The sequence below is a fragment of the Fukomys damarensis genome, unplaced genomic scaffold, assembly GCF_012274545.1.
Source record: "Fukomys damarensis isolate Sample0158 unplaced genomic scaffold, DMR_v1.0_HiC HiC_scaffold_6, whole genome shotgun sequence".
Classification (NCBI taxonomy): domain Eukaryota; kingdom Metazoa; phylum Chordata; class Mammalia; order Rodentia; family Bathyergidae; genus Fukomys; species Fukomys damarensis.
Window position 1 is genome coordinate 23,661,878 of NW_022900918.1, and position 14,641 is coordinate 23,676,518.

At 30.3% G+C, this 14,641-nt stretch overlaps 1 long non-coding RNA gene across 1 annotated transcript in view; it reads left to right on the forward strand.

Annotated features, from left to right (window-relative positions):
• Positions 1 to 14,641, forward strand: part of LOC104866484 — a 33,729-nt gene that overhangs the window by 15,246 nt on the left and 3,842 nt on the right. Inside the window, exons 3-4 of the long non-coding RNA XR_781461.1 lie at positions 10,702 to 10,806; positions 14,003 to 14,084. This is a non-coding gene — a long non-coding RNA (uncharacterized LOC104866484). The remainder of the gene's footprint in view (positions 1 to 10,701; positions 10,807 to 14,002; positions 14,085 to 14,641) is intronic.

Below are 14,641 nucleotides of genomic sequence, written 5' to 3' on the forward strand. Positions count from 1 at the left end.
AAAAAAAAAAAAAAAAAAAAAAATCTCCCAAAACGTTATTTGAATGGGAATTTATGGTTTAATTTAAAACAGAATAAAGATATGTTTAAAATTAAAATGATAATTTTATTGCTTTTTTCATACAGGCATTTAAAACATTTTCTTATATTTAATTATCTTATTGAATATTTCCTTATATTTACTTCTTGGCCTTTTGGCTAAGATCAAGTGAATATTTACTTATAATTGGGAATACAATCAAAATTAACAATAGTGGTAAAAATTAAATCGCAAGTGACCATTAAAAGTTTTGTATATTTTTCTGTGTGTAGATATAAAACTTACCTACATTAAAGCTATTCTTTTATTCAGTAATATAAGTGAGTAGCAATTGCATGGGTTGCATGGAATCAGACTCTACCTACTTAGTAGATTAATGATGATTAATCTTAACCAAGTTTGTATTATTAAATTTTAGTTTTTTCACTTTCAAAATATAGGTAGTAATAACAATTACCTCATAGGTATATTGTAAGAATTATTCTCTGATAGTGTTGCTCTAGCACATAGCATGCACTGTAGTTGAATTCTTACCCTTGTTTCCAAAAAGAAAGATGAGACAAAGACAATGTAAAGGCTAGCAGTTTTGATAGAAATCCTTACTACCCATTCAAGGAACAACTTTATAAAATGTTGCCTCCAGTACTACAGATATTTGTTTAATTTTATGGCAGAGTTTTAAAAGAAAATGAATGGTACTGACATTGTTAGCAGTCTCTTTTAAAAAGTCAGTACTAGTAGCCATGGTGACTTCCTATGTTCTATTAAAATTTCTTCTGTTTTAGCCAACCTGACTCCATCTTGATCCTCAATACCAGCTTGTAACTATGCTTAGACAAAGTGCTTGTGCTTGAAGAAAGCATCCAAATCCCTCCCCCCATCCTGGTTAGCAGTATATTTGCTGCGGTTTCAGGATGTTTTCTAGCTCACCTAGTGTGCAAAACTTCTTTATCCCCCCCCACTAGCTTGTCATGGTTCTACTTCTGTAAAATTCACCCTTGGTCTCCCTTGGGACCTCCCCAACTGAAAGCATGATTTAAAAGGAGAGATCCAATCATTTCTCAGTGCTAAGAGAACTTTCTGGGCATTAGCCCCTCCTCGGCCACTAGTTTTATTAAACGGACTCCCATCTGACACAGAGTGTGGCATATCTCTGTTGTTCTAACTTGCTCAGGTACAAAACTTCAAAATTTTTACTGAAATAGTTTACATAAATATATAAACAACTTTTGATCTACTAATCTATATACACACACACAAACATATATAATCACTTTAAAACAAAATAGCTCTTCAATTGATCAATGCTTTACTGAATAATGTTCTAGGGAGATCAGTTGTTGCTGGTTTAAAAGTAACCATGGAGAGGTTTAAAAACGTACTTCCTGGTACACAGAAGGAGGTAAGAACTTACTATAAATATCTTATTCCTTTAGCAAAGCACATATTATTTTGAAATGTTTTTGTTTTTATTCTGGTTAAAATCTTTATTTTTTATTGTTAATAACATATTTCTGAAATGATGCCTCTTGTATACGGCTCAAATAACATTTTCAGTAGTGTTTTCAAATTGTTGTGCAAATGTTATTTGGGGAATGCAACTGAAAGTGAGTGTTGCTATACGTACTGTTTCTACTTACCAGCCAAAATAATGGCTTAAATCTTAATATTATAAATCAGTCTCTTTTCATGACAGCTTCCATAGAAAAGGAACAAGAAGGAAGATAGTTTCTTAATATATTTCCTAATCCTATATATTATCTTCATTTTTTCTTTCATTTTATTTGCTACCTGTTTGGTTTGGCTCCATAGATACACCTCGAATAATTGCCTTGTCCTCTATGCATACATGTAAGGTCACTAAACTATGGAGGATATATTACAAATAAAAGAAATCCAGAAAAATCAGTCTAAGTCATTCCCTATATCCATACAAATATATTTTCATTGTGCTATATCAGCCCCGTAGGAAAGATCTATTTGTTCTCACTATATAAAACCAGAAGGCGAAGAGGGAAAAATAATGACTTCTGCCTGGGCATGTATTCATTTTTTATTTAATAAGGAAGTCTCATTATTTATATAAAATAAATAATGAGTTGCATTTGTTTACCTCAGAAGTTGTATTGCAATATGGCTGGACTACTAGTGACTTCAGCAGATTTAAACATTCCACATTAAGAGCAAAGGGTCTAGTTCTCATTTTTAGGAAGGAAATGTACTTGTGGCATCTCTGTGTCCTCACATTCACCTAATTTAGATCTATCATCTATCAATTTATATATCATAAATCCACCTTATCATCAGTCATAAGTCTATCTACTTACGTATGGAGAAAGAGAAGTAATATTTTCCATGGAGAAGCATGAAAATTTCACTGCTGATTTTGATTTGAATAAAATAAATATGGGATGATTTTAGAGTGCTTGAGTTTTTTTTTTTTTTTTTTTTGATATTGCAAGATCTCTTTCAGTTTTTTGATCACCTGCTTTTGGAAATTCTGATTTATGTATCTGTGATAAATCAAGCAAAACAAGTTTTATTCAGAGAAATTTGGTAACTTCTTGAAAAAAATCTGGAGCATTATATTATTACTAATGCTTTATTAAAATGTACTTTGTATTTGAGAACCCTTTTGTCTTCATCTTTTTTCTTAAAATATATGAATCTTGCATTTATCAACATCCATTATTCTAAAAGTAAAATTTATTATTAGAAATTATTTTTCTTTTTTTCACTAGCGGTTTACCTCATATTTGGTGGCTAGGTCAGGACTACTTTGAAAAACACCAATTAATCTGTTTCTGAAAGTAACAAAAAGAATAAAATTTGACATATTTTCTCAATTAAGATCCATCAATTAAATGACTACGTAAGACTTCTGTGTTCTCTGTACACATCATCCATCAGAACTGTGTTCACCTGATAAAATACGTCCTATACTTTCAAGAAAACTACTTTGATGGAGTCCACAGATACAGATATTTCAGCACCACGTTAAAAAGAGTTGACACGTTTCATATTGAGAAGGAAATCAGGTTATTATATCCCCATGTTTACTACATACAGTAATAGCTATACTATTGATAAATATAAAGAAGTTCTTGAAAAATGATGAGTAATGTTTTTTTTATAAAATATTTCTCATTTCAAGTCTGTTCAATCATTTATAAACTTATTTTATAAAATGAAATGATTAGGGAAATAAAATTAATTTCCAATGATATTTCAAAGTATGTTTTTTCTACCCTTACAAGAAGTTTTGAATAGTCTTAAAAATAATAAATTTGTCTTTAAATCAAATAAATAGATTAGCACTCTAGAACCATAATTTTTCAATTTTGTTCTCAAAGCACATTTTGATAAAGAACCAAAATTAAGACTATATAAGTAATTATTTTACTATTCTGCTGTGTATGCAGTTTCCAGACATTATTCCATGATTGCATCCACTGAACCTTTGGGCTTACTTTAAAAAGAATTGTCTTCCTTAAAATTTGATGTTTTCATGCACAGTGAAATCAAACTAGTAGTACTTTGGCAATGACTCTTTCTATGGAATTGTGACATGATTTACTTTTAAACTATGAATTGTTTAAATGAGATATAGATAGACTCTTACTTTTAAATCTGTAATTAAAGTCAAATAGTTTAAATTGCCTACACAGGGCTAAATCGCAAGACTGTGTCTTCTCCTGAGAGCAACATTTAGCAGAGAAATTCTACCAAAGTGATTTGTGTTACTGTTAGTAATCTCTGCACTAAGTTGGTCACATAATGATAAGGGTAATTACAATCTAGAACTCTCATGAGCTTGCAGTTGATTTTATCTTGAAAGCATAGGAACTTGTTTTCTTGTTCATGTTGGAGCATACACTTGTGAATAAAGCATAAAATGTGTTTATATTAGGGTTTGCATGTTTACAGTCATTCATGCTAATATTTAAAGAGTCAACTGAGCACAACTTCCAAGATGTTTCAAGTAGTGACTCGTGAACTCATTAAAAAACATTTTGAACTTTTGTCCCAAACTTTCCCATGGTTGAAGACATCAGTGTTAAAAATATGTAATGCATAGAAAACTATTTATTTGTGAAAGTTAAAATATTACTTAGTTACACTTTTGATTTGAAGTTACAGATGAGCAATGTAGGCAAAATTAATAGAATATTCTTTTTGCATAAACTGCTAATTACAAAAATTATGGGATTTTTGGCAACAAATTATTATTGTGTTTCCAAAATGAAAATGTGATTAAGATTTTTTGTTTAAATAAACTATGTTTATAAGAAAGTTTGAATTTTGAGTAAGTACTGGCTTCCATCCTGAGATCCTCCAAAAGCTCAGTTGGTTTTCTTTTTGATTTGCATAGGTTAAACTTCATTTATGTATCTATGCATGGTTTATGAAAAATGTACTGTCATGTGTGCAACAATACAGTACCATACAAGTGTGTCTTACCTTCTTAAAATATACTCAAGAATTCCCCTCTCCTCACAGTTTGGGTAAATTTACTTTATTTTTATAAATATACTTTCATTTTTTGTAAATTATATGAGTGGAATCCAGTATTATATACCTTTTCCTCAGTCTCCTCTCACTCAGAATAATATTTTTATGATTCATTCATATCATTGTAATTTTTCTTTACTGACTAATATGTCAGTGTGTTAATGTACAACAGTCCCTTTAGTCTTTAATCTTTTGAAGAATATCTTGATTGATTCCAGTTTGAGGCAACTATGAATGAATAACAATGTTATAAAGATTGACATTTTCTGTGTTTCTAAATTTTCAAGTCAGCTGGGCATGATTGCTAGACCCTATGATAACTACATATTAAAAAGAGATTCTATCAAAGTGTAGCAGTGGAAGTTTCACTTGAATTGTATCCATTTTACTGTTTTACTTTGCATTTACTGACAACAAAAGATGTTGAGCTTCTTCTTGTATGTTTATTTGTCATCTGGACATCTTCCTAAAATCTAGTTTAGTATTTTTAAAGGCAACATTTGTTTTATTGTCTGAGAGTATTAAACTTATACTTAAATTCTGAACTTTTAAAAAAATGATTTGCTAATTAGAAATAATCCTCAGATAATTTTTAGCTAAAGCTTGCTAAAGGGAGCGTGAAGCAAAGCATGCTCTCCTTGAGTTCTAAAAAAGATGCTTATTTTGCTAAAGTAATCGAAAGACATACTCCAGTTGGAAAATGTTTGCCAAAACAATGAGTACTTTATTTGGTGAACTAAACTGTGATTTTTTTGCCCAATAAAGAACTTTGAAGATAAACAAATGTTTAATGTTAGAAAAGGAAGTCAATGTTCATGAAAAATATTCTACTGTTACTCAGGATTATTTGAAATGAAACTGTAGGCAACTCTAAATATTCTAATATCTATGAGTTAAGTTAGCTTGTAATGACTTTATTTTGGGGTAGAGATGCATTTTTAAAATACATGTAATACATAAAATGAAAAATATTTTAACATAAAGTATACAATTGCTAGAGTCATCATGCTGTAGATTGAAAATAGGGAACTTATGCAACCCATACAGCTAAACTTTGTAGCTTTTTGTCAATGTCTCCCATTAACTTCACTTGCCATTCACAAACAAAAACCATTCTATTCTGCACATTGAGGAATTTGACTTTTTTTTAGAATATTAGAGAAGTAATATAATGAACCATTTTATTTTTCATTTATACCTCAAAAAACTGCAAAAATACAAACAGTGTCTGGAAAAAAAAAGTTTGCATAAGTATTTGTGGTGTACTTTCAGTTATTTTTAATTTTGCTGACCTGAGTTTTCTTTCTATATTATCTTATGTTCATGAATTTAAATATGATTGCTATTCTGTCTACAAGTCATATTCTTATCTTCTTTAGAATTTCCTATAGATGTGGTCTTTTCTACTTTAAATTTTTAGTGAACTTTGAGGTTTAGAGATTATTTTATGACAAATGTCTGATAGCTCTCTTATTTAATTTCCATACAATGCACCAAACCTTGTTTTATGGCATGAGTAACTGATGCTGTTTCTAAGAATAAAAATAAATCAATTTAGTTTTCCTTTGTAAAATATGACATTTATTTGACTCATCATACGCATCTTCCTGCTTGTATTTATTATTGGATATCTGATAGTATGTATTTTAAAAGTGGTGATCATATATATAGGAAAGAGGTAAAATAAAATGGTGAACCTGATAAGTGATAATATTCAACTTATATCAATAGCATAAACTTTGGAAGTTACAAAAAAGAAAATGGAACAGAAAGAAAACAGAAGTCTAAGGTACTGTAGATCAGAAGTCTGTGTTAGAGGGATGAAATCGGTGTGCCGCTAGGGCTGATTTCTTTTGTGTAAGACCTAGGAAAGAATACGCTCTCACTAATCCGATTCCTGGAAGTCAGCTCCTTGTAGTTCTAGGGCCGAGGTTCGTGTTTCCTGTGTAACTGACAGACAGGCATCAGGCATCGCTATCCTTACTTCCTTCTCGTCTACCTCCAGCCTAGTCTATGACCCCCGTACATCTGAAAGGGTATGTCAGACCCCTCCCATTCCCAGTACCTTTCTAGCTTCCTCTTCTGCTCTATCTTTTCCGCCTTCTGCACTGCGTCTTCCTGACTCTAGCCAAAGAAAGATCTCTCCTTAATAACTATTATAAAGTGTTTAAAAATTTATAAAATGATGTGAAAATTGACTACTTCTGATCAAGCTAGATAATTCAGAGGAATCTCTCTATTTTATGATGTCTACAATCAATATAATCTGCAAATTCTCCTTTTCTATGAAATGCAACATATTCAAAGGTTATGGGGATTGAGGTGTGAATGTCTTTGTGCTACCACAGCAATACATGCCAGATGCTAAAGATTTTGAAGATGTTCACCTAAGACTAGTTTCTTATCAATTAACAGATATCTAATTTTATAATTCTTCAAGCATTTATACTCAAATTTAATGAATAGAAAAATAATTAGTAATAATATGCATTGTGATGTATATTCAACTCAACATAAATTAGTAACTTAAATTGGCTTCAAATTGAGCAATATGATAGGTTATAATACACATATATGAAAACTTCAGACTAAAGACCTGATGTGTTTTTAAATGCATTAATCTGGTAAAATTTATCAATTAACTTTCCTTGAACAGCTATAACCATCATGAGAAAATGGAATTGTTTTTGTCATTGTAGTTACAAATTGTATTATGTTCCTTCTGCAGCTTTTGTTTGTTCAAAGATACTTTTTGCTTTCTTTAGTAATAATTACTGTATAGACAACTTGGTGAATGAAAATATACTGCTAGAGTTTACAATGATGGAAAAAGTATCTGTAGTAAAAAGCAAATATGATTTAAGAGAAGCATGCTAGTTCTTTACTCAGATGAACCCCAAGTTTGATCTGTAGCTAAGTTATTGAGATGGTCCAATCATGATTATGACAAAAAAAATCATACCAAGAACAATATGATTGCAATCAAGCTTCTGACCAAAGGTACTGAAAATTAATATACTTTATATTGCCTGAAATATGTGTTACTTCCACTTCTTATTCTAAATGACCCCAAAGCTAAACTAAAGAAAGTCCCTCAAGAATTCAGTAAAGAATAGCATTATGAATTTAAAATTTATCTGAAAACTTTTTTCTGAGTTTAGTTCATGCAATTTTCTTATACTTAACTGTAGTTCCCTATATCATTACAGCCATTTGGAAGTAGACAATTTTCTTTTATCCATATGTATGACTTGTCAAATTTAAAATAGTAGCTGTTGAGAATGGGAGGAGGTTGGGAATAGCTTTCCACTTTGTTATTTGATGCAGTGTTTGGGAGTGCACAAGAACGGTATCTTTATCAAGTAGGTAAAATGGCATTAAACTGTGCTCACAGTTTAATATAGGTTTGGGGAGCACTAGAGTTTTCTGAGTTAGATCACGAAATGCTGATTGAAATAGCACTAGCCAATTAGACAACCAGAAAAAATGGACATTTCTTCATTTAAAGGATAAAATTTTAACTAAGAAGGTGTATAATTTTTGACATTCACTGCTACTTTGGCTAACAGTCCAATTATAGTAACACTCAACTTTATAGATTTATTTTTCACCTACCAAATGTGAAGTAGCTCAGAAATCCAAATCCAGTTTTGTGACGATAACATCATTAAGGTGTAAGGAAGGCCAAGTATACTCACATTAGATTATTGAGAATACAACACAAAAGAAGTTGAAAAAGATAATTTTCCATTGCATCCTAGGGAAGAATCTTGAAATATTTGGTTATCATTCAGTATATTTCAACTATACAAAATTAGAGACTTTGGAATAAATAAGATGACCAAGTTGGAAAAAAATAATAAACAAATAATAAATAAAATGATCTACATGGTATGAACAGAGGTACTGAACGACATAAAACTCAAAAGACTTGTGTAAAAGACTCAAGAGAAGTGAAACACCTAAGGCTTGTGTTTTCTTGTATACAGAAACAGAGCAATGGGTGCTGGTTACTGTAAATTTGTTTTCTTCTTCAAATTCATAATGTTTCCTTGGTTGTACAAAGTAAAGACAGTGCCATCTACATACCTGTCTGTCTATCTTCTCTCATTTTTTTCCTGTTGATTATTTCAAATTTCCACAAAATTAGTGGTTAAAACAACAGATTTGTTATCTTACATTTGTGTGAAGATCAAAGATCTAAAATTCATCAGGATAAATTCAGGCAGACACAATATTTTCTTTTCTTTTCTTGTTATTTATTTATTCTTTTTTGTACTGGGGATCAAACTCAGGACCTTGTGTTTGCCAGGCAGACAGGCACAGCAGCACCAAGAGCTATACCCCTGGCCCTAAATTCAGATTATAAAAAGGGCTGCTTTAATTTTGTATGCTTTCTGGGAAAATTCCTTCCTTTTTGTAGCTTCTTCAGCCACCTGCAGTTTTTGATTGTGTTTGTTTTTGTTTTGCACTTTATTCCATATTTTACATCAACAATATAGTATGAAATCTGTCACCTACTTAAATCTCTCTCGTTCCTTCATTATAGCTCTTTCTTTAACTCAGACTACACCTTTAATCATTCAATTTTGAGGACCCTGATGATTACATTAATATCTCATGAATAATCCACAGTTGCTGCATTTTATGGTCAGTTTACTAGTTACCTCTAATATTAATTACATTTTGATACATATTATATTCACAATCTGAGTATTACTAGGAACATTGGTGGAGGCCATTATTTTGCCTATCACAATATCGATCATCTACATTTTATTTTAAAAACTGTTATCACAATTTTGGTATAAATTTACTTAATACATGAAATAATACTGTCAAATGCCCTGCTAATTAATTTTAATGGTTTCATTTATTTGTTAAACTTTTATTAGTACTCATTTACAGTTCATAATGATCACATTCATTGTAGATAACAGGTACATGTATATAACACCTTTCAATTCCCTTTTTCCCCCTCTCTTCACTCCTCTTTTGTTTTTCCAGTGTCATATTCACTTCTTTAACTTGTAAAGTTAATTATCAAATGTATAGATCAAAAAACGGACCAATAGGCCAAAGAATGTAAAATTGCATAAGACAATTGTATAAAGGAAAGGTACAATTTTAGTTACACTGTCTGCACTGGATTACAATACTTTTTTTCTTTCTCTCCTTTATCCCTATTGTCTTTTATTTTGTACTTTATAAATGTAATGAGTTTGTCATCTAAGAGAAACTATCGATATTTAAGCTTGTGTATCTGAGTTACTTCACTTAACGTGATCTCGGGATGTGTCCATTTTCCTTCAAATATCTTGTTTATCCTTCTTTATGGTGAAGCAGTACTTCATTATGTATAAATATTATATTTTTATCCATTCATCTGTTGATGGTCAAATAGGGTATTTCCAAGATGTAGCTATTAGAAATTTGTGGACTGCCTATGTCACTGTGATGTGAACATTTTAATTTTTTTTAAATTTAATTCTTTTGGGACAATTCCTAGAAGTAGAATAGCTTGATCAAATTTAATTCCTACTTTCAGGTTTTTTTTTTCTCTCTCTGTCCTGATTTCTATAGGGGTTGCATCAGTTGACAGTCAAGCCAATTATACAAGTCAAACCCCTCTCCATAGCCTCACCGGTATTGGCTATTTGTTGATTTCTTGGTTGTAGCCATTCTTTCTGTAATGAGATGAAAACTCTGTTGTTTTACTTTGAATTATTCAAATGGCCAGTGATATCACTCATTTTTCATGCAATTCTGGGCCATTTGTATTCCTTTATCTGAGGAGTATCTTTTAATTTCAGATGCATATTTTTAATTGCTTCTTTAATTTTCAGGGTTCTAATTTTTTTAAATTATTTACATCTTCCAAATATTAGTCCTTTGTGTGAGATGTAGCTGGCAAAATTTTCCAATTATCTAGGTTGTCTCTTCAATCAGTAAATGGGTTTCTTTGCTGTGCAGTATGTTTAAAATATGATTTTATTTCATTTGTTGTTCTCAGTATTATTTCTTGTACAAACAAAGCTTTGTCCATAAGAGACTTAGCTACAGGTATGTCTTCAAGAATTGTATGTAATTTGTCTTCCAACAGGGCATTTCTAGTCTAATGTTTAACTCTTTAATCCCTTTTGATTTCAGTTTAATGCATGGTGGTGAAGTATGGATTTAAATTCAGTCTTTAGCAAGTGGATACCCAATTCTCCCAGGACCATTTATTAAAGAACTATTTTTCATCCAGCAAAGGTATGTGCCCCCTTTGTCAACAAAAGCATAGCTGAGTGTTCCCATAATTGCTTCTGTATCTTGCATTGTGTCTCACTGAACTTTGGGTTTATTCTTGTGCCAATGCCATGATTTTTTTTTTTAAATCTCTGTAGCTTTGTAGTATAATTTGAAGTCTTGGTTGTGATGTCCCCTACCTTGCCCTTGTTGCCCAGAATTGTTTTTGCTACTCTAGATATCTTCTGGTTCCATAAGAATTTTACAATTGCTTTCTTCAGTTCTATAAAGAATGTTATTGCTATTTTGATTGAGATCATGTTAAATCTATATAACGGTTTTGAATATATGGCTACTTTTACTATATTGATTCTCTCTATCCAGGAACAGGGGATATCTTTCTATTGTATGGTATCCTCTTCAATCTCCATTTTCAGAGTACTATAGCTTTCATTGCAAAGGCCCTTCATTTTCTTAGATTAATTCTTAAGTATTTCATTTTTCCTGATGCTATTATGAATGGTATTGCTTTTCTGCATTCCCACTCAGTGAATTTAATATTGGTATGCATGAATGCTGTGGTATGCATGAATTTTGAGTGCTGACTTTGTATCTTGCTACACTAACCAATTTGGACATTAGTTTTGAGTCTTTTTGTAGAGATTTTGTGGACTTCCATGTAGATGATCATGTCATTGGCAAAAAATTAAAATTTAAATTCTTTTTTTATCTATTAATTCAAGCACAGCTTGCCTATCTCAATACAGGAGAGCAAATAGAAACAGAACCAGAATAACTTCAGTTAGAAATAGCAGTAAAATTCATGACAAAACAGAAGCCTAGCTTTTGGGGTGCTCATTAACATAAAAACAAAAATTCCATATGTAATAATTGAGAACCCCTCACTGTAAGTCTGATAATTGTTATTGGGGGTCTTGAAATATGAAGACCAGTGGTAGTAGAAAGAATAAATAGTATTATCAGATAGTCAACAATATTAATTTATAAAAAATCTGGACTTAAACTTAAATACCTGCCCTAATATAGGTTAGATAAATAATTACTTCTAATTTTTATAGAATTTTACAAATTGAATTATGATCGAAAGTAAAAAAAAAAAAAAACAAGCTTCACATAAGCTTTCATAGAAATTTTATTACTAGTAGTCAAAAGCTGAAAAAGAAGTTAAATATCCTCACTGATTAAATAATTTAAAAATTCTTATACATACCTAAAATGGAATATTACTGAACAATAAAGGGAACAAATTATTAAGACACATTTCAACATGGATGGACTGTAGAATACTATGCTTAGAGAGACCGGTCAATCAGAAAATATATGCTACATGATCTCATGTATTCAATATTCTCAAAATAACAAAACTGTAGAAAAAGATAACTGGATGCTAGCTATCCTTAAGGACCAAACTGTATTGCAGATATAAAATAGTAATAAAGTCTTTTATTATCATGGAGTAATTAAAATAAAGGTTATACGAATGAAAACAGTAATATTGCATAAAATTGCACATTGACATACACATAAATATGTAAAATTGAACATATGTAAAATGGGCTGAAAACTGAAAATTTTAGTTAAATTAACCCTATTTCACTCATCTTAATTTCCTGCTTTCCATGTTGTACTTCATTTATATAAGATGTCCCTTTAGGGAGTAAAAGGATGATGTGACTCTATGTAACATTTTGACACCTTCATGAAAGTCCATAAACGTTTAAAAATTGAATGATAAAAATGAAATCAAACATGTTAATTACTTACTTAAAAACAGATTCTTAAATGAGAACTTCATAAATTATGATTATTATGTTCATTATGAGATATGAAATTGAGAGAATTAAGGGAAAAGAAGCACAAAAGATCACAAGTTTGAAAACAACGTAATTAAAATGACACTAAATTATAAATTATTTCATGAGAAGGTCTTGGATTTTGAGATTGACTTCAGATCCCATATTATATAATTATAGAGTAGAGATGTAGTGATTTCCAGAAAATAATTTTGCTATATTTATAAACATATTCAAAGTTCAAAAGTTAACAACAAAATGCATAGCCAGTTAAATATAAATATCTTAGAATATATACTAAAATTATTTCTAAAAAAATAGAGTACTGCCTGGGATTTGGCTCAGTGGTTCTGCCACCTGCCTCACAAGCACAAGGCCCAAGTTTGATCCCCAGTACCAAACAAAACAAAATAAAACAAAACATTAAAGTACAAAGCAAGGATAAATCCAAAGTCTCCTGAATTTTTCTCTAGAAAATTATTTTTTTCATAGTTCAACAAATTTAATTATCAATTTAGTGTGGCTCCATATCTATAGGTAATGATTGTATATAGTTATTCAATTATGTTTTATTATAAGTTGATATTGTTCCATGAAATATATCATTACACATTAAAATTACAAATTCCCTAAAATATACATTAATAGTAGTTATTCTACTCATGTCACTTCAGTATCATTTACTTTGAGCCCATTTGCAGTATACCAGCTAATCTAATGTGTTGGCTCAAAAATTCTGCACTCTATTTTGAGTAAAGGTAGAGGAAAACAATTATTAGAGTGCTTATCTTAGAATAATCATTCAAATAAACATTTGTTTCATTAGTTTAGGTACATGCCTTCCCAAATAAGGAATGTGTTAGATTAAATAATGGTAAAAATAATGGCAACTTTTATTTTTGTTTTTATGCTTGAATATTTAGTAAAGCACAAAGCACATAAAGTTGGAAATGGGATAAATTTCATATATATGTTTAAAAATTATCCACCATCTATCTATCTATCATGTATCTTTTTATCATCTATTTACTCATCCACCTGACTACAGAGAGAAGATGAAATAAGTCAGAAAATGAATGAGAAAATAGAAATTTATTTGTTGTTGTTAACAAATGACTGGTTTCTGACTTGATAATGCAGCACTACAGAGAAAATACATATTTCATGTAGAGAATAATATAAAATGCTTCTAAAATTTATACTATTCTCCCATATATATTATTGGACTTCTCTGAACTTCTTTGCTTATCAAGGAAATTTTTGGTGATTTTGAAGTAGGTTTTATGTTAATACACACACCTAGGTTCTGTGGATTTAATTTTTGTGCTGATTTACTAAATGCTTTCCATGACATTCTCCATGACATTACTGTCTGAGATCAAATCGAGTGTTGTCTTTCATCACAGCTTCCACTGCAAATTCTGTTTGATGAACAAGGCAATGAATCAAGTTTAACATGGGAAGATTTTCATCAGCAATGCAATCTTGGTCAGTTTTCTCCATCTTCTTGCTTCACTGATGTCTGTTTAGCTGCATATCAATACAACTTCTCAGGCATCTTTAAGAAAGCTAAAAATAATGTATTGCATTGTCTGTTACTTCTATGTGAACTTTTAGATCTATACTTCCAAAGTTAATAAAAAAATAATAACATTTTCTCATTAAAATTATTTGCCTTTATGTATGTCAGATAATAGTTAATATTTTTGAGGTTCTTAACAATATAGTATGTAAAATCATTTAAATGTATTTCTATATCTATGATTCCAAAAAATATACTGACATTACATTTTAATTTCTATATTTTTGTAATTTTTTTAAAAGCAGTGATTATATGCTGAAAATGCTTTCAACATATAGTAAAATATATACATTTTATAATTGTTTTACCATTTCAATAATTCTGAATGATGTTGGATTCTAAATAACCAGACAATTTTGACAATATATTAATCTCCACGTAGATAATTTTAGAAATTGCATTTAGGTATTTCCCTCAGTCACATTGAAAAGCAAAAAATGAAAGTTATGAATAGTTTATTTTT